The sequence below is a fragment of the Somniosus microcephalus genome, chromosome 6 (assembly GCF_052327205.1).
Source record: "Somniosus microcephalus isolate GS21.2 chromosome 6, FLI_Smic_1.0, whole genome shotgun sequence".
NCBI lineage: Eukaryota > Metazoa > Chordata > Chondrichthyes > Squaliformes > Somniosidae > Somniosus > Somniosus microcephalus.
In genome coordinates, this window is record NC_140992.1 from 228,908,554 (window position 1) to 228,928,717 (window position 20,164).

Here is a 20,164-nt window from a genome sequence, read left to right on the forward strand (position 1 = left end):
AGAAGAGAAGTTTGAGTGAGAGTGATGGAATAATTGTAAGGAATGGATGGATAACATCTTTTGAGGGTGTCTATGATGGAGTGGGGTGCCAGAGCCAAGTGGCCTCCTTGTGTGTTGTTAGTTGGTGTGATTGCATTCGGATGAGGGTGATTGTAAGGGGTGGTTAGTCAGATGGGGATGTGATAATGTAGATAGAGAGAGAAGGGTGGGTGGACATGCATGGTATGTTGGTGTGAGTAAGGATGTGCAGGAGCAGGGTTGGGAAGGCAGAGTGATGGGGATGTGATGAGAGGCAGGATGAAGTTGAGTGTGGCTTTGCACTAACCTTTCCTGATCTGATAAGGTCATTGAAATGTTTGTGGCATTGTACCCAGGTCCTCCTGACAACATTCCTGCTATTTGGAGCCAGGCTCCTTTCGTCTGCTGAGGAGGTCTTTTCCACCCAGCCGAAGGGAAGAGGACCTCCCTGCGTGCTCTCACTCCCTCCACAAGCATATGGAGGGAGTCATCTGAGAACCTGGGTGCAGCCCTCTGCCTCTGTGCAGTCATGTTTCCAAGTGTTTCGAACACTCAAAAACTCCAGTATAGTGCCTGCACAATCCTAGATGAACCTTCAAATGCGATGTGGCCAAGGCTCCTTTAAATATCCCGGCTGAAAACACGTTATTGATGACATCATCAGACCAGCACCATTTAATAGGGCCGGGTAACGCGCAGGGCTGCCTTAATAGGCGCTAGTAACAGAAAGTCGATCTCGGGAGTGGGATGGAATGAGGAACGGGGTCGCAACCCACCATGGTGACCACTGCACCCAACCCGCCCAGGTACAGAAAATTCCGGACTTAATTATCCGTCAGAATTTGATGGGACTCAGGAGATCAGTGGGAGTTGGGTTTAGTGTTGCATCAACCAAAAAGAAAAACCAGTTGAGCATTTTTAATTGATTTTGAGAGGCTCTCAGTTCTTGATCCATCAGGATGAGTTGTTATCTGGATGTTCAGTACCCGGTAGAATTTGCTATTCATGAAGTTCTACTATTTAAGTTGGGGTCAAGAGACCAGCAGGAGTTGGGCTACCTTCTTTCAAGAAGGAAATAAAAGCAACAGAAAAGGGTCAACATAGATTCACTAGGATGTTACCAGGGATAAATGGTTTCAGTTATGAAGAGGGACTTGAGAAGTTGGGACTTTTTTCACTAGAGCTGAGAAGGTTAAGGGGAGATGTTGTAAAGGTCATCAAGAGTATGAAGATTTATGAGGAGGGAACTAGTGGTGGATTTTTCTACTGGTTTGTGAAATGGTATTGAGAGTACAAAAATTTAACAATCACAAAAAATTTAAAGGGAGATTACAAAAAATTGTTTTCACAGAAGATTAGAATGTGAAATTCTCTGTCATAAAGCATTTTTGAAGCAGAGACCATAAATTCTTTTAAAAAGGAATTAGATAGCTGCCTGAAAAAGAGGAATATAAAATAGTTTGAGGAGTGAGCAGGACAGTTAGATTAGACTTGGTGACTTGAGGGGAGAAAACACCAATTCAGGCTTTGATGGGCCGAATGGCCTGTTTTTATGAAAGATACAAAAATAATGGACAGGAAAATAATGGATGGGAAAAGACAGCTGGTCCATCGCGCCCATCCCATACAATCATGCAGCAATTAAGCATCCTGACCACTATGATCCCATTCAACACCAGCCATGCAATCTTCTGGGAGAGACAAGATAAAACAAAACCACTGGGTCAATTCAGGAGATATTCCTCTCTGACACCTGATAATGATGAAGGCGAGTTCCAGGAGACCACAGCAGCCATGAAACATATTGCGTAATGTCTCACCTTCCTTTTGTTCCCAGTGATATTAGCCTCAGCCAGGAACTCAACCAGCTCCCTTTTGCATGTTTGCAGTGAACCTGCAATCACTGCCCCAAGTTCCAGAGGTCAATGACCCTCTGTGAAAAGTAAAACCTCCTGACATCCAATCTAGTTCTATGCTTACATAACTTGTATGCATGTATCCTGGTTCTCCCTAAATTATCTAATTCAAATGGACACAGTTTAGTCCCTTCATTATTTTAAATACCCCAATTAAATCTTGCCGAAGTCTATGCTTTTCTAGAGTAAAACAACCCAGCTGTTTAAGCCTATTGTGGTAACTGATATGAATCTTGCCATTCATGTAGAAATGACTTATGAAATATACTGGGCGGCCTGCTGGTGGCGCTGTCCAAGGAGAGTATAAATACTCGGGCATGGGCCCAGCTTGCTCAGGACATTTTGTAAACAGGAACTAGTGAAGGACAACTAGACTTCCATGTTGTGAAACAGTCGATTAAAGCCTTGTTTAATACTCTGACCAAGTGCCTAGTAGTTTTCTTACGTCAATTTAATCGACTGTTTGCTGCTCCATGCTCTGAGTGGTTTTGGGAACAGACGGCTACGACTCAAACGGTAGAAGGGAACCAGAGGTAGTAATCAATTCATCATGGAGAAACTACTCTGACCCGCCCGTCTTGACCTGGACCCGAATTCACCTACAACGGCTAAGGTATGGAAACACTGGTATCGTACCTTCAGCAACTTCCTCAGGGTGTGTGGTGAGAATGTTCCTGATAAGTTAGAGATACTTGCCAATTATGTATCCCCTCATGTGTTTGACTATATTGAAGACTGTGTAGACTAAGACTCCGCTATCCAAATACTACAGCAACTATATGTTAAGGCCCCAAACAAAATTTTTGCTCGGCATCTACTGGCCACAACTCGACAACTGTGGGGTATCACTTGACGATTTCCTTCAAAAGCTTTGCAGGCTCAGCAAGGATTGTAACCTCAAAGCTGTCTCAGCTGAGCAGTACCAGGAGGAGTTAATTCGTGATTCCTTTATTAACGGAATTGCGTCACATTTCATACGCCAGCGTCTGTTGGAGAATAAAACCCTCGGGTTACAACATGCCTATGACCAGGCATGTTCTCTGAACTTAGCGAAAAAGAATGCAGATGCCTATCTTTTAGCACATGCACGAACTGCTGCTACCACTTTTGGTGACTCCTCCAGTGGGCCTCGGGCGGAGGCCCTCACTGATGACTACTCTATCCTAGATGATGACAACCCTACCCTAGAAGCCCTCACTGAAGATGAGCCTGCCTTAGCGGCATCTTGGCAATCTGGATGGAAGTGTTTCTTCTGTGGAGGTGCATTCCACTATTGGAAATTTTGTCCTGCTCGTAACGCAACCTGCAGTCATTGCACTAAGAAAGGTCACTTTTCTAAGGTATGCCAGTCAAGAGCCTCTGTTAGTAAGAAAGGTCACTTTTCTAAGGTATACCGGTCAAGAGCCCCTGCTAGTTTTGCAGCTGCTATCTATAAAACTGCTCCTCCCGCAAGAGCCACTACTAAGGTTACAGCTCCTATTTATAAAACTGCTCCTTCCCCAAGAGCCACTACTAAGGCTATAACTGTCAAAGGTAAAACTGCCCCTCCTGCCATCACAGCTGTTTTTCCCCAAAGCCTGTCCCATGCAGCCATGAAGGTTTCGGTAAATGGACACATTTTGAGTGCACTAATCGACTCATGCAGCTCTGACAGCTTCATCAGTGAGCAGGCTGTCAGTAAGTTAAAACTGTGTATTTACCCCTCGGACAGGGAAATTGCAATGGCTCTGACGACACTGACCACCAAATCTTCCGGCTTTTGTCTTGTTGACCTTATTCTCAATGGCCGCACTCATTCCTCCACCCGGCTCGGGGTGCTCAAAAGCCTATGCAGTGATGTGCTCCTGGGACAGGATTTCCAGAAACAACACAAAAGACTCACTTTTGAGTTTGGAGAGTCAAAACCGGAGCTTACTATTTCCAAAGTACCGTTTTGTGCGTTTTCAGCGGCTTCGCTCGATGAGCTCTCCTTGTTTGCCAATCTTTCCCCCCGATGTAAGCCCATAGTCACTAAATCACAATGTTTCAGCCAAGATGATCTATCCTTTATCGAGGCAGAGCTCTCTCGCCTACTAGTTGACGGTATCATTGAGCCATGTTCATCTTCCTGGCGGGCCCAAGTCGTTGTTGTTAAAAATCCTCTGAAGCAACACAAGAAACGTCTTTGCATTGATTACTCGCAAACTATTAACCAGTATACCGACCTGGATGCCTACCCACTACCACGCATTGATGACATGGTCAATAACCTTGCCAACTACAAGGTATTTTCAACTTTTGACTTAAAGAGCGCATACCATCAAGTACCATTAAAGAACTCTGACAAAAAGTATACGGCCTTTGAGGCCAATGGTCGGCTTTACCAGTGTTGTCGCTTTCCATTTGAGGTCACCAATGGGGTGGCCGTCTTCCAACGGGCAATGGATAGCCTAGTCAAACAGGTGAACTTAACGGACGCTTTTCCATATCTGGATAATATCACCATTGCTGGTCATGACCAGAAGGAGCACGATGCCAACCTCCAGAAATTTCTTGGTGTTCTCCGTCATCACAACTTAACCTTAAATGAGTCCAAATCTGTGAAATCAGTACCATCAGTCAACATCTTTGGCTACTGGGTGGGCAATGGTGTCATCAAACTGGATCCAGAGCGACTTCATCCGCTTCAGGAGCTCTCTCCTCCTACGAATCTCGGCTCTCTTCATCGGGCCCTCGGCATGTTCGCCTATTATGCGAAATGGATACCCCCTTCTCCGACAAGATCCAGCCCCTGCTTCACACTAAGTCATTTCCGTTGAAGGCAACGGCTATTTCAGCTTTCCACCTCCTCAAGCAACAACTGGAAAAAGCTACGCTTCGTTCCATCGATGAAAATCTCCCTTTTGTGGTCAAGTGCGATGCATCAGATGTGGCAATCTCGGCTACCTTGAATCAAGGTGGTCGACCTGTTGCATTTCTGTCCAGAACTTTGCAGGGTAGCGAGCTCCATTATCCTCCTGTCGAGAAGGAGGCTGTGGCTATCATCGAAGCAGTACGTAAATGGAGTCATTTTCTCGCTTGTCGCCATTTCACGCTTATAACCGATCAGCGCTCCGTGGCCTTTATGCTGGATAACCGGAAACGCACTAAGATGAAGAATAACAAAATACAGCTCTGGAGGATGGAATTGGCCACCTTTGGCTACACCATACATTATCGACCCGGCAAAGAGAACGTGGCCCCGGATACCCTCACGCGTGCATTCTGCTCTTCCATGTCAACTTCGACTCTTGCGGATCTTCATACTGACTTATGCCATCCTGACATTACCCGTATGTTACACTTTGTGCGATCTAAAAATCTCCCATTTTCTACGGAAGACGTGAGAAGAACATGCTCCACTTGTAGAATTTGCACGGTATTAAAACCGCAATTCTTCCATCCGTCGGATGGCTCGCTCATACACGCTACACAGCCTATGCAGCGACTCAGCATTGATTTTAAAGGGCCACTGCCTTCCTCAATGCGAAACACCTACTTGCTTACTATGGTGGACGAATACTCACGCTTTCCCTTTGCTTTCCCCTGTCCCAATATTCTTACTTCCACAGTGATCAAATGCCTCAATCAGGTCTTTTCCCTTTGTAATTTCATCCACTCTGATCAGGGTCCCTCCTTCATGTCAAGCATACTCAAAAGTTATCTTTCCCAACGGGGAATCGCCACAAGTAGAATGGCACCGTATCATCCTATTGGAAACGGACAGGTTAAGAGATACAACGCTCTCATTTGGAATGCTGTTCTTCTTGCACTGACGTCAAGCAACCTATCAGACCAGCAGTGGGAAACTATGCTCCCTGACGCATTGCATTCCATCAGGTCTCTTCTTTCTACATCCACCAACGCTACTCCTCATGAACGATTCTTTGGGTTCCAGTGTCGCTCCACTCATGGGATGTCCCTACCATCATGGTTGGCAACTCCTGGCCCTGTGCTGCTCCAAAGATTTGTCCGATCCTCTAAGAGTGATCCCCTCATCGATGCAGTGGAACTAATGGATGTCAATCCCACATACGTATACGTGCGGTACCCTGATGGCCAGGAATCCGCAGTGTCACTTCGGGATCTGGCTCCCTGCCCAACCGATCCTACAGACCCAATCGATGGTGGGACCCTTATCAATGACGCCAATATCCTGCGCTCCTCTGAGGATGACGCCCTACCTGGGACGTCAAGGGATCTGCCAGCTATTCCGCCAGATCAGCCTGGGGAACAGAGTGCTCCCCGCCAGGATGCCGGTCAGTCACCGACTACTGAGCAGGGTGAAGCCAGCTCTGTGCCTGTGGGGGCCTGCACCCAGAGCCATGATCTCCCCAGTCCCCCTCAGGTCGATCAAGGCGACACGGACTCTGCCAGCCCGCTGGTACGAACTAAGCGACCCAGGGACCAAAACACGGTCCAAGGAGACGTGCCTTCCGGCCACCGACGGCAATCCAAACGACTGTGTCTGTTCCTAGTCCAACTAATTCGGTAGAAAGAAGCCGCCGGACTTCCAATCTTTCAGGTGGGAGGAATGATATGAATCTTGCCATTCATGTAGAAATGACTTATGAAATATACTGGGCGGCCTGCTGGTGGCGCTGTCCAGGGAGAGTATAAATACTCGGGCACGGGCCCAGCTTGCTCAGGACATTTTGTAAACAGGAACTAGTGAAGGACAACTAGACTTCCATGTTGTGAAACAGTCGGTTAAAGCCTTGTTTAATACTCTGACCAAGTGCCTAGTAGTTTTCTTACGTCAGTAACTAAGGGCTTTTTTTCTGACCCTTTTCTAGAATCTCTACCACCTAGCATGTGAGGGGACTAAAACTGGACACAGTATTCTAGATGAGGCCTAACCAAGGTCTTGTACAAGAACATTATGATGCTATTTGTTTTATATTGGATTGTCCTCTCAATACATCCCAGTACTCTATTAGCCTTTACTATAGCTTTGCAACACTGATTGTGAACCCTTAGAAACTCATGCACCTAGTTCTCTTTCCCACTCAACAGACTTAAGTTTGGAGCCCAGCATGATTTACATATGCTTGGTGTTAGCCCTACCCACGTGCATAACACTACATTTATCTACATTAAATGCCATCTGCCAGACAATAACCCATTTCTCCATCACATCTAAATCTAATTGTACTTTTTTTTTCTCTCATCCAAGGTTCTATCACAACATAAATCTTTGTGTCATCTGTGAAATTTCTGAAAGTTTCTCCAATGCCTTCATCCAGATCATTAATTTAGATAGTGAAGAGCAATGGTCCTAACACTGTTCTGTGTGGGACTCCACTTGTAACTGATTTCTATGCAGAACCTCTACAATTAATAAAAAAAAGCTCTGCTTATGAGAGTACAACCAATTCCTTATCGACTTCTGTATCTGCCCTCCAATCTAACAGGACTCTATCTTATAAATTAACCTATTTTGTGGTACCTTGTCAAAATATTTTTGAGAATCGAAGTATAACATGTTTAGCCCTCTTGAAATCTGAAACTCTTAACTATAGCATTAAATTCTTGGCAACATTAATTTGCCTGATCAAATTGAATCGAATTATATTGTGGTTATTGTTGCCCAGGTGTTCCCCTACATGGAGATCTGATACTGTATCAGCATCGCTACTTCTGTACTGTAACTTTTCTAATTCTAAGAATATCTCATTCTTAAAATGGAAAACTGTGGGTCTTATCTGCAGAACTTGCCAAATAGACCAGCTTGAAGCTCACTGTGTCAGACTCTCGATTATCCTCAGTTTTCCATTACTTCCTCGGAGGTGGTGGGGTGCAGTGGAGAGGAGGACAAGAAGAAGAGGACCCCCTCTGTTGCGGTGGCTAATTGAGGTTTTTAATACAGCTGCATTGTTGACTTTGAAGTTTTTATCTAAAACAACACAACAGAGAATATTAAATGGCCTATTATAAAGTATGGTGTCAAAATTGTCAATATCTATGCTCTAGAAATAGTTTAAACAGACATTTGGCACTTGCTAATTTAGCAACAGAGTTGCAATCCACAGAAGCAATAATCTCACTCAGACTTCAAACCCCATTAATTGATCAACGATATCACAAATCCTTAGATGGTGTATGACATTAGCTTGTTGACTCTTTAAAAAAAAAAATAAACTGACTTGAGACGGGTCCTATAAAACTCAACAGGTCCCCCAAGATAGGATAATATGACTCGAGATAAAGACTCACTCTTGAAACCAGTAGCATACAACCGGACAAAGAGGATAAAAGCTGTTCAGAAAAACTGAATAGAAATTAGAAACGTAATATCATTTATTTTTCATCAGTGTGCATATTTTCAGCAAAAGAGTTGCATTTTTATCTGGTTGGGAGGAGGAATATGTTTTTCTATTCATGGAAACATTTTGTTGTAATCAATCCAATCTATTCCCCGTGTGCTATTTTCAGAACTGAATTATTTTGCAAATCACAGGCTTGTGTGAAGATGGTTTGCACCTGTTTCAAACCCTAAATAAATCAGAAAAGAATTGTCCTTTTTTTCAGTTTGGTAAATAGAGCTAATTTAAGTTAAATTTGAAGTAGGCCATAATATGTATGTCCTTGTTACGCTGATAGTTGCACTTTTTTGTATAAATATTAATTTATGTGGGGAGGAGGGACATTGGGGATTCAGCCTGTGTGGTGAGCCTTTTGCTTTTGTGAAATTGTAACTGGCAACCTACACTGAGTGAAAAACAGATGTAGCAGGAGTGACAAAAAAAACAACACATTTATTTTATTAGTCTTGAAAGAGAAGAATAAATACATTATAACTGGTATTGAAACCCCTTTTTTGTGAATTGAAACATATAAGATTCTGAAGGGGGATTGACGGGGTAGATGCTGAGAGGTTGTTTCCCCTGGCTGGAGAGTCTAGAACCAGAGGGCATAGTCTCAGGATAAGGGATCGGCCATTTAAGACTGAGATGAAGAGGAACTTCTTCATTCAGAGGGTTGTGAATCTTTGGAATTCTCTGCCCCAGAGGGCTGTGGATGTTGAGTCGTTGAGTATATTCAAGGCTGAGATAGATAGATTTTTGGACTCTAGGGGAATCAAGGGATATGGGGATCGGGCGGGTAAGTGGAGTTGAGGTCGAAGATCAGCCACGATCTTATTGAATGGCAGAACAGGCTCGAGGGGCTGTGTGGAGTGAGCATTTGTATTGTGAAAGCTTTTCATGCCTGTTCTTTTTACCCTTTTCCTTGTAAAAGCTTCAATTGCAATGGGCTTCCTGGGGATTTTGTGGATACTAATTGGCTAGTTTGCTTCCAGCAATGTTCTGAATATGTTGTGATGCAAGAAGAAAAGTGCACAAAAAGAAATTAAACTAAGAAGGGCAAGAAAAAAATAGAAAAAAACACTAAGGAAAAATAACAAGAAACATTTAAAAAGCAAACTGTGAAAAGCCATTGAAAAATCATTAAAAATGCATCTGTCCGCTTAAGAGCTCCTTTACGTGTGAAGCTTCTCTTTCCAACCCCTGCAGATGGGAGGGTAGAGTGCATAATGTAATCGGATTGTAAATGGCTAGAAATTGAGCACATTCCAATTGACATGCATTTAGACCTTTATTTGAAAATTGAAATGACAGCAAAGTATCGGGAACAATCCCGCTGGAAGGAAAATATATCCCACAGTCATATACAATTTGCAATTCATGCACAAATACTGTGCCACAAATATGTTAAGAAAACCAAAATACCTCATAATGAAGTTTAAAGTGAAACTAATATGAAGCACATTTTAATACAATGGGGGAAAATTCGGTATTGACCATTTTGGGGCGCTAACATTGGCCGGCCGCAAACTTTAGCACCCAGCGCAAATTAGCGCCAGCGACTGAAATTTGTCTCCAGCGCCCCTGGAGGTGATTGGAGCGCTAAATCAAGCGCTACACACTTCTCTTAGGGCGTTAATGTCGGGGAACGGGGCGCTACCTCAGAGCGCTACTCAAGCTCAGGCGCTGTTTAGCACTCAGACAGACTGGTGACTTCCAGTTCTTAAAGGGGAGGGTCAATCATGCTGCACAGCCTCACCCTGATCATTGCTGCTTTTGACCTGGGCCTGCAAGGAGGTGGAATTCTTCAACCAGGAATCTCATGGCTGATCAGAGGCCCAGGGAGTGAGCTCGCCGGTTCAGTGGCCAGGCATTGGAGGCTTTGGTTGTGGCTGTGGAACACCGACGGGCAGTGCTGTTCCCAGACACTGGCAGGAGGCCATTGACTCGGGAGTTCACAAGGATGTGGAGGGAGGTGGCCCAGTATGTCTTGGCCAGTAGTGTTGTCCACAGGACTCGCATCCAGTACCGCAAGAAGTTCAACGACCTCACTCAGGTGGTCAGGGTGAGTAGATGCTTGAAATACCTCCACACCACCATCTCAACCTCACTCTGTGCACAGACGGTATAAACTGCCAAATCCCCAACACTCAGCCACCTACTGTGCCCATCTACTAAAAGTCACATCCACATCTCACACCTTGGAGACATTAACGTCTATTCAACTATGGTAGGTACATCTGCCTAACACATGGTTGCACACTCACTCACACGCTGTCCTTTTTCTTGCAGGCCAAGCTTTCTCATAACAGGAGGGAGCAGCAACGCACGGGAGGAGGTCAGGCAGAGCTGCATCTCCTCACACAGCTGGAGGAGCGAGTGCACAGAAACATCGTGAGCCATGTTATGGGCTGTATGGCAGTCGGAGAGGTCGACCCCCTTGGGGGCAGGAACGGGATGTTCATCACCTCTCCCTCCTCTCTCATACCACTTCCCCCTCACAACACAAGCCCTTCCCACTTTCCATCTAAGTATACTGTCTCCATTCCTTGCTCCCTTCCTGCTCCCCTCCCCCCACATTAAACCCACTCTTGTGCCTTCCTGCTTTCAGATAGTGAGCCACCATCTGAACAGCCTGTCCCTCAGCCTCCCAGTGGCAGTGATGCGGGAGAGGAGGAGGAACACCAAGCCGGAGCCTCACTGCCTGCGTCTCCCGAGGGCGACAGATCAGGTACTGGGGCCATGCGGTCGTGGAGGGGAGCAGAGGATTTGGCTCTGATGTGGGTGAAGCTCTGGGCCCCAGTGGGCTGCAGCAATGCTATGGGGAAATGGAAACTTGGGGGCCATCTCCCCGGAGGGTGAGTGTGCACACAAGTTCAGCACAGGACTCGGATGAGGACCTCGATGTCGAGGCGATAAACACACAGGCAATGAGCATGCATACAGAGCTCATTGGTGCAATGGCAAGGGTGCCCGAGAGCATGGATGTACTGGCTAGGAGTGTAGAGGAGACCACCGCCAGCACTGCTGCCATCTGTACGCAAACCCGTGAACCCATCCTTGCCACTTTGCAGAGGATGGTTGACTTGCAGGGAGACCGTGGGGACACAGACCCCATGCCGCGTGTAATGGGTGAGGTGGCAGCATCTATTGCAGCCCAGGCTGAGGCAACGCAACGGCTTAGTGCTGGAATCGAGTCATTGGTTGGTGCCATCCAATCCATCGTCGCTGGGGTGACCACTGTCCACTGATTGCAGCAGGCCAGCAATCTCTGCTTGAGCAGATTGCTCCGGATGCTGAGGTACTGCCCCAGGGAAGTGGCAGCGTGTTGGTTGAGCAGGAAGATGCTGTCCTCTCTCAGGATGACAGCATTCCTGCTCCCACCACTGCCACTCCACCATTGCACCTGCCGCAGCCTGTAACCCAGCCAGCCCAGATTGCTGCTGCCCATGCAGAGTTGGTGCATCTGCAGCCGGGCCCTCCAGGCCCAGAGCTGGTCGAGGGCATCCTGCAAGGCCATCTGCAGTCTCTGGCTCCCAGACTCAGCAGCCTTCTGCCAGCCTTGCTGCAGCCACTGGGGCCACATTACAGAGGAGCAGTAGGTTGGGAGGGAGGAAGTGCAAAGGGGAGGGAAATCATTGAGGAAGGCCCAGTAAATAAAATCTTTAGAGCAAATGGGGGGAGTGTATCTACCAAATTTGGATGTGTTTGTAAATATATTGTTCAGTTTGGCAAGAAGTATTTCCGTGTGCTAAGAACCAGTTCTGTTTGTTCATAAATTGCTGTGTTTGTTTGTTATTGGTTGTGTTTAATAAGAAAGAGTTGTGCAGAATAATAAAAGTTTATTTCAACATTACGAATTTGGTCATGTTTCTCATTGGAACTTTGGCTGGTCATAGGGGCTGTGGGCTGGCTGTAATGATGTGGTTGTTGATCCCAAATCCCATCTGCTCTCTCATTCATCGGAAGTGCTGTGTAATGAGGCATTTATGAACGGCCCTTGCAGAAGCAACATTGAGCAGCTCCCTCCTATGTTGGTGCTGCTCCTCCTCCTCCTCCTCCTCCTGCTCCTCCTCCTCTCTTCCTCCTCCTGAGGTGATGCACCAATCCTGGGTGGTAATGACTGGGTCCTCAGAATGGCGAGGTTGTGAAGCATGCAGCACACAACAATGAAAACAGATACTCGATCAGGGGAGTACTGCAGGGCTCCTCCAGAGTGGTCAAGACAGCGGAACTGTTGCTTTAGCACGCCGATGGTGTGTTCGATCAGGTTCCTGGTGGCGCTATGGCTCTCATTGTCTGCGAGCACAGCAGGAGTGTGACAAGTGGATAATCCTTGTCCCCGAGGAGCCAGTCACGAGCTTGATGCGGTGGTTGGAACAGTGCTGGGACACCAGTTTGGCGCAGGATGAATGAATCATGGCTGCTGCCAGGATGGCGGGCATTGGCGGTCTGTCTTTGGTCACACACCGACTGCACGTTCAGAGAGTGGTAGCCTTTGCGGTTGTGGAACACCTCTGCATTTTGATGAGGTTCCCGCAATGCCACATGGATGCAGTCAATGGTGGTCTGAACCATGGGGAAGCCTGCTATCCTAGTGAAGCCACATGTGCGTTCGTGCGCATTCTGTCCGTAAGGGTGACCCCGAGCTTCTGGTCACCTGTCACTTTAATTCTCCGCTCCACCCCCATTCAGACCTCACCGTCCTCAGCCTCTTACACTGTTCCAATGAAGCTCAACATAAGCTCGAGGAACATCTCATCTTTCGATTAGGCACTTTACAGCCTTCTGGGCTCAACATAGAGTTCAACAATTTCAGACCATAGCCTCTGCCCCTATTTTTTTTACACCTCATCTAGAGCCATCTTTTGTTTCTTAACTTGTCCCATTACCATCTCCTTTTGCCTTGTACCATCTTTTATTGTTCACCACACAAGAGGTTGGTGAACAAAATTAGGGCACATGGAATTGTGGGTAATATACTAGCATGGATTGAGAATTGGTTAACAGACAGAAAACAAAGAGTAGGGATAAACGGGTCTTTTTCAGGATGGCAGGCTGTGACTAGTGTGGTACCACAAGGATCGGTGCTTGGGCCCCAGCTATTCACAATCAATATTAATGATTTGGATGAGGGGACTAAATGTAAAATTTCCAAATTTGCTCATGATACAATGCTAGGTGGCAGTGTCAGTTGTGAAAAGGCTTCAAGGGGATCTTGACAGGCTCAGTGAGTGGGCGAGAACATGGCAGATGGAATATAATATGGATAAATGTGAAGTTTTCCACTTTGGTACAAAAAACAGAAAGGCAGAGTATTTCCTAAATGGTGAAAGATTGGAGAATGTAGATGCTTGAAGCGGCCTGGTTGTCCTTGTACATGAGTCACTGAAAGTGAATGTGCAGGTGCAGCAAGCCATTAGGAAGGAAAATGGTATGCTGGCCTTCATTACAAGAGGATTTGAGTACAGGAGTAAAGAAGTCTTACTCCAATTATATAGGGCCTTGGTGAGACCACACCTGGAGTATTGTGTACAATTTTGGTCTCCTTACCTAAGGAAGGATATACTTGCCATAGAGGGAGTGCAATGAAGGTTCACGAGATTGATTCCTGTATGGCGGGACTGTCGTATGAGAAGAGATTGAGTAAACTAGGCCTGTATTCTCTTGAAGATGCACCGCTGCAAACCACCATTTTTTTTGCGGGCGGCGCTAAGATCGCCGCGCACGGGCGGTAAATCGTTAGCGCCCCATTACCGCCCCCCCCCCCAGGAGGCACTAACCAACCGAAATTTTCCCCCAATAATTACACAGCAGTATGCCTTTTACATTCGTTAACTGGGGAATTTCCACTTGTGGGGAAGAGCATAACTGGAGGCCATCAATATAAGATAGTCACCAAGAAATCCAATAGGGAATTCAGAAGAAACTTCTTTACCAAAAGAGTGGTGAGAATGTGGAACTCGCTACCACAGGGAGTGGTTGAAGTGAATAGTATAGATGCATTTAAGGGGAGGCTAGATAAGCATATGAGTGAGAAGGGAATAGAGGGTTATGCTGATAGATTTAGATGAGGAAAGACGGGAGGAGGCGCGAGTGGAGCATAAACGCCGGCATGAACTGGTTGGGCCGAATGGCCTGTTTCTGCGCCGTATATCCTATGTAATCCTATGTAACTAAAAGGGGACACAAGTACATCATTACTATTTTGCCTATCTCTTTTTTTTAACCATCTTAGTATCCTATAGGTAAATTGAATGCTTAAAAAGTAGTGAATAACATGGGAAAGAGCTAAGATAATGCACTGTACTTAACATTCCAGTAACCGCACCTAATTCAGCTCAGAAAACAAAATATATCATCTAAAATTAATATATATCATCTTAGGGAACTACTCAAACCTGGTCCATCATTACTTGAAAATAAATCCAGAAATAGTGAAAGATTAAAGGGACAAATGTCAGAGCTACAGGGAGTTTATTTGAAGCATATGAGACATAATCAATATGACACATCTGAAACCATTCCAATATGCTAACTGCCATATTAGTTAAATAATGTCCCACCTCATCTAAAACTATGAACTGGAGCTAGTTAATCAACATTAATGAGCTGTTCTTTTTTAAGCTTGAGGGTATGTGTGAAAATTAAGTGCTATCTCTTCTATGAGAACATAAATTCAGGCTACCAACCACTACAATAATATTGCTGAGGAAAGCTTCATTTTTCAGTCTTTTATTTAATGTTTAATAATTGCTTTAAGTCCCTGTCTCCTGACTTCCTAATGCTGTGTCACTGTATCAGTCACAAGACAAGCTCCCAGAACTTCGGACTTTGGTATAGTATAGGATTAGGTGCTCCATTATCTCAACTCCTGTGACTTGCAAGGTCTCTGATCATTTAATCAGGTGTTCAGTGGAATTGTCAGTCTAATAGATTCATTCTTCCCCTGCTGTCTCTCCAGCTACGTAACTAGGAGATGGGTAAAGAAAGACTGTGGCCGCAATTTCACCAGTGGAGGCGGGATCGCAGCAGAAGTGCTGGTTGGCAGGCTCCGATCCCGCTCCTGGTGGAAGCCGCTCTGTAAATTTTTTTTTCCGTTAATAGGGCTTGTTAAGCCTGCCCTGCGGGGTTCCCAGTCAATTTACAGGAAGCGGGCCTGATGACGTCATTTGATGACACGTCATCAGCCAATTTTCTTAAAGGGGCCATGACCACATTCATTTTGACAGTTGTTCTATCAGTGTTCTGCAGCATTGAGATGTTGCAAACACTGATAATAGCTGCACAAAGGTGGATGGCTGCACCCAGGCTCTCGCATGACTCCCTCCATATGCTTATGGAGGGAGTCATAGCACACAGGGAGGTTCTGTTCCTTCCCCATGGGCGGAAGAGGCCTCCCCAGGACTGAACGGCGGCAAAATTCAGCCCTCTGAATTTGTCCAGATCTGATTCTCATTATATTTTGTCAGTGTACTGGGAAAAGACCTTGATTTAAATTTAAATACCTACTTGAGGGGGGTGCAATTGTTCTTCAGCCAAAGCATGAAATGGGCAATAGCGAATCAGCAGCACGCTTTACACTGCACACAGTTCGCTATCGCCCATTTCACACTTTCGTTGAAGAACAGTTTCACCCCTGAGATATGTGCCTTTTTCTCCTATGAACTGTACTGAAGTAGCTGTTCAACCATCAGACCAAGTCCATCAACATAACCTCTGAAATATGTTACAACAACAACAACTTGCATTTATATAAGCCCCTGTTAATGTAGGAAAACATCCCAAGGAGCTTCACTGGAGCATAATCAGACAAAAAAATGACACCAGACCAAGGAAGAAGATATTAGGATGGGTGACTAAAAGCTTGGTCAAAGAGATAGGTTTTAAGGAAGACCTTAAATGTATGTAGAAATTCCAGCGAAAGAATTTTACAATAAATGGCCAAATTCTGATACTCATACACAATGATGTAAAGGAATAGCCATATTTCAGAAAAATACACCATCCTATGAACAAAATTCTGACTTTATTAAAATATGACAAACTGGGTTTAAAAATCTAAAAGCCTCAAACACACAAAGCTGTAAATACAGGCTTCTGAGATAAGATGAGTCATTAACACAAAGCTGTAAACACCATACAAGCTTTTGAAATGGGAATTGGTTGTTGATACTAAAACAATGGCCCTATTGAAGAAGCAAAGGATTCACAAAACATATTTGAAAGTTCTTTATCTGAATGCACGTAGCATTCATAACAAAATGGATGAGTTAATGGCACAAATAACTACATATGGGTATGATCTTGTGGCCATTACAGAAACATGGCTGCAGGGTGACTATGACTGGGAATTAAATATACCAGGTTATTTAACAATCAGGAAGGACAGGCAGAAAGGAAGGGGAGGTGGGGTGGCTATGTTAATAAAGGAAGGAATCACTGTAATACAGAGAAATGATATTGGGTCAAAAGATCAGGATAATGAAACAGTTTGGGTGGAGATATGGAATAATAAGGGGAAAAAACACTAGTGGGCGTAGTCTATAGGCCTCCGAACAGTTGCAACTCTGTTGGACGGAGTATTAATCAGGAAATAGTTGAGGCTTGTAATAAGGGAACAGCTATAATTATGGGGGATTTTAACTATCATATTAACTGGACAAATCAAATTGGGCAGGGCAGCCTTGAGGATGAGTTCATTGAGTGTATTAGGGATGGGTTTCTTGAGCAGTATGTAACTGAACTGACCAGGGGGCAAGCAACCTTAGATTTGGTCCTGTGTAATGAGACAGGATTAATTAAAATGTCCTAGTAAAGGATCCCCTTGGAATGAGTGACCATAACATGGTTGAATTCCATATTCAACTAGAGGGTGAGAAGGTTGGATCTCAAACAAGCGTGCTGAGCTTGAATAAAGGAGACTATGAAGGTATGAGAGCGGAATTGATTAGAGTGGACTGGGAAAGTAGATTAAAGGGTAAGGCGGTACATGATCAGTGGTGTACATTTAAGGAGTTATTTTATAACTTCCAAAAAAAATATATTCCACTGAGGAAAAAAGGGTGTAAAAGAAAAGATAGCCATCTGTGGCTGAGTAAAGTAATTAAGGATAGTATCCGACTAAAAACAAGGGCATATAAGGTAGCCAAATCTAGTGGGAGGATAGAAGATTGGGAAGTCTTTAAAAGACAGCAAAAAATAACTAAAAGATTGATTAAGAAAGGGAAGATAGATTATGAAAGTAAATTACCAAAAAATATAAAAACAGATAACAAAAGTTTCTATAGTTATATAAAAAGAAAAAGGGTGGCTAAAGTAAATGTTGGTCCCTTACAGGATGAGACCATGAAATTAATGGTGGGAAACATGGAGATGGCAAAAATGCTGAACAATTATTTTGTATCAGTCTTTATGGTAGAGGACACTAAGAATATCCCAACACTGGACAAACAGGGGGCTCTAGGGGAGGAGGAGCTAAATATGATTAAAATCACCAAGGAAGTGGTACTTGGTAAAATAATGGGACTCAAGGTGGATAAATCCCCTGGACCTGATGGCTTACATCCTAGGGTCTTGAGGGAAGTGGCGGCAGGGATTGTGGATGCATTGGTAATAATTTTCCAAAACTCCCTGGACTCAGCAAAGGTCCCAGCAGATTGGAAAACTGCTAATGTAACACCCTTATTTAAAAAGGGTAGTAGGCAGAAGGCTGGAAACTATAGACCTGTTAGCCTAACATCTGTGGTTGGTAAAATTTTAGAGTCCATTATTAAGGAGACAGTAACGGGACATTTGGATAAACATAATTTAATAGGACAAAGTCAGCATGGTTTTATGAAGGGGAAGTCATGTTTGACAAATTTGCTTGAGTTCTTTGAGGAAGTAACATACAGGGTGGATAAAGGGGAACCAGCGGACGTAGTGTATTTAGACTTCCAAAAGGCATTTGACAAGGTGCCACACAAAAGATTATTGCTCAAGATAAAAAATCATGGGATTGGGGGTAATATTCTGGCATGGGTGGAGGATTGGCTATCTAAGAGAAAGCAGAGTTGGGATAAATGGTTCATTCTCAGACTGGCAATCAGTAACTAGTGGTGTTCCGCAGGGGTCAGTGCTGGGTCCCCAACTCTTTACAATCTATATTAATGATTTGGAGGAGGGGACCGAGTGTAACATATCAAAGTTTGCAGATGATACAAAGATGGGAAGGAAAGTAGTGAGTGAGGAGGACATAAAAAACCTGCAAAGGGACATAGACAGGCTAAGCAAGTGGGCAGAGATTTGGCAGATGGAATACAATACTGGAAAGTGTGAGGTTATGCACTTTGGCAGGAAAAATCATAGAGCAAGTTATTACCTTAATGGCAAGAAACTGGAAAATACTGTAGTACAAAGGGATCTGGGGGTCCTGGTGCACGAAACTCAAAAGGTTAGTATGCAGGTGCAACAAGTGATCCAGAAGGCCAAAGGAATGTTGGCTTTTATTGCTAGGGGGATAGAATATAAAAACAGGGAGGTATTGTTGCAGTTGTACAAGGTATTGGTGAGACAGCACCTGGAATACTGCATACAGTTTTGGTGTCCATACTTAAGAAAAGACATACTTGCTCTCGAGTCAGTACAAAGAAGGTTCACTCGGTTAATCCCGGGGATGAGGGGGTGGACATATGAGGAGAGGTTGAGTAGATTGGGACTCTACTCATTGGAGTTCAGAAGAATGAGAGGCGATCTTATTGAAACATATAAGATTGTGAAGGGGCTTGATCGGGTGGATGTGGTGAGGATGTTCCCAATGATGGGTGAAACTAGAACTAGGGGGCATAATCTTAGAATAAGGGGCTGCTCTTTCAAAACTGAGATGAGGAGAAACTTCTTCACTCAGAGGGTAGTAGGTCTGTGGAATTTGCTGCCCCAGAAAGCTGTGGAAGCTACATCATTAAATACATTTAAAACAGAAATAGACAGTTTCTTAGAAGTAAAGGGAATTAGGGGTTACGGGGAGTGGGCAGGAAATTGGACATGAGTCTATGTTCGGAATGGTCATGGCCCTGTGGGTAACAGAACGGGCCCAGGGGCCGTGTAGCCTGGTTCTGCTCCTACTTCTTGTGTTCTAATTATGTGTTGGATTTCAGGAGATGGTTCTATTCCTGTTTCTGGCTGGGGTGGAGATCACCTTTTACAGAAGGTAAGTACTGTAGAAAATATAGGGACAGTGATCTCCTGGACGAGTTTCGATCGCCTAGATGGGTCGGAGAGGAATTTCTCAGATATTTTTTCTCCCAAATTGGCAATTGGGTTTTTTATCTGGTTTTTCGCCTCTCTCAGGAGATCACATGGGTTTGGGAGGGATGTAGAGTGATAGTAGATTTGAGGTTAGGATCAGATCAGCCATGATCTTATTGAATGGTGGAGCAGGCTCGGGGGGCCGATTGGCCTACTCCTGCTCCTATTTCTTATGTTCTTATGTTCTTATGCTTCCAGAAAGTCTGCAGTTTGGGAGAAACACAATACCATTACCCAGTTTAAAGTGTTATAAACTAACACTTCAAACAGAAACACAGAACATTAAAGAAACATGTGCCTTTGTAAAAGTAACATCAAATGAAAGACAGGAGACATAAGTTTGTAATACAACCAATTGAGCTGGCTAGGGAAATAATCAAGTACTTGGTTGAAGTGTTTTTGATTTATATACAGAAGACTTTGTAAATATGACATCAATAGATGCACCAAGTAATCACATGGTTTTTGTATTGAACTTGGAACAAATGGGAGACGAGAAGTCTGCTTACAACCAGTTAAGGTGATTTAAGAATTGAATTGAAGACCTTCGTAAGAATGGCATCAAATAAATACATCTGTTATAACCATCTTTTATGATAAGTCTTGAACACCTACACA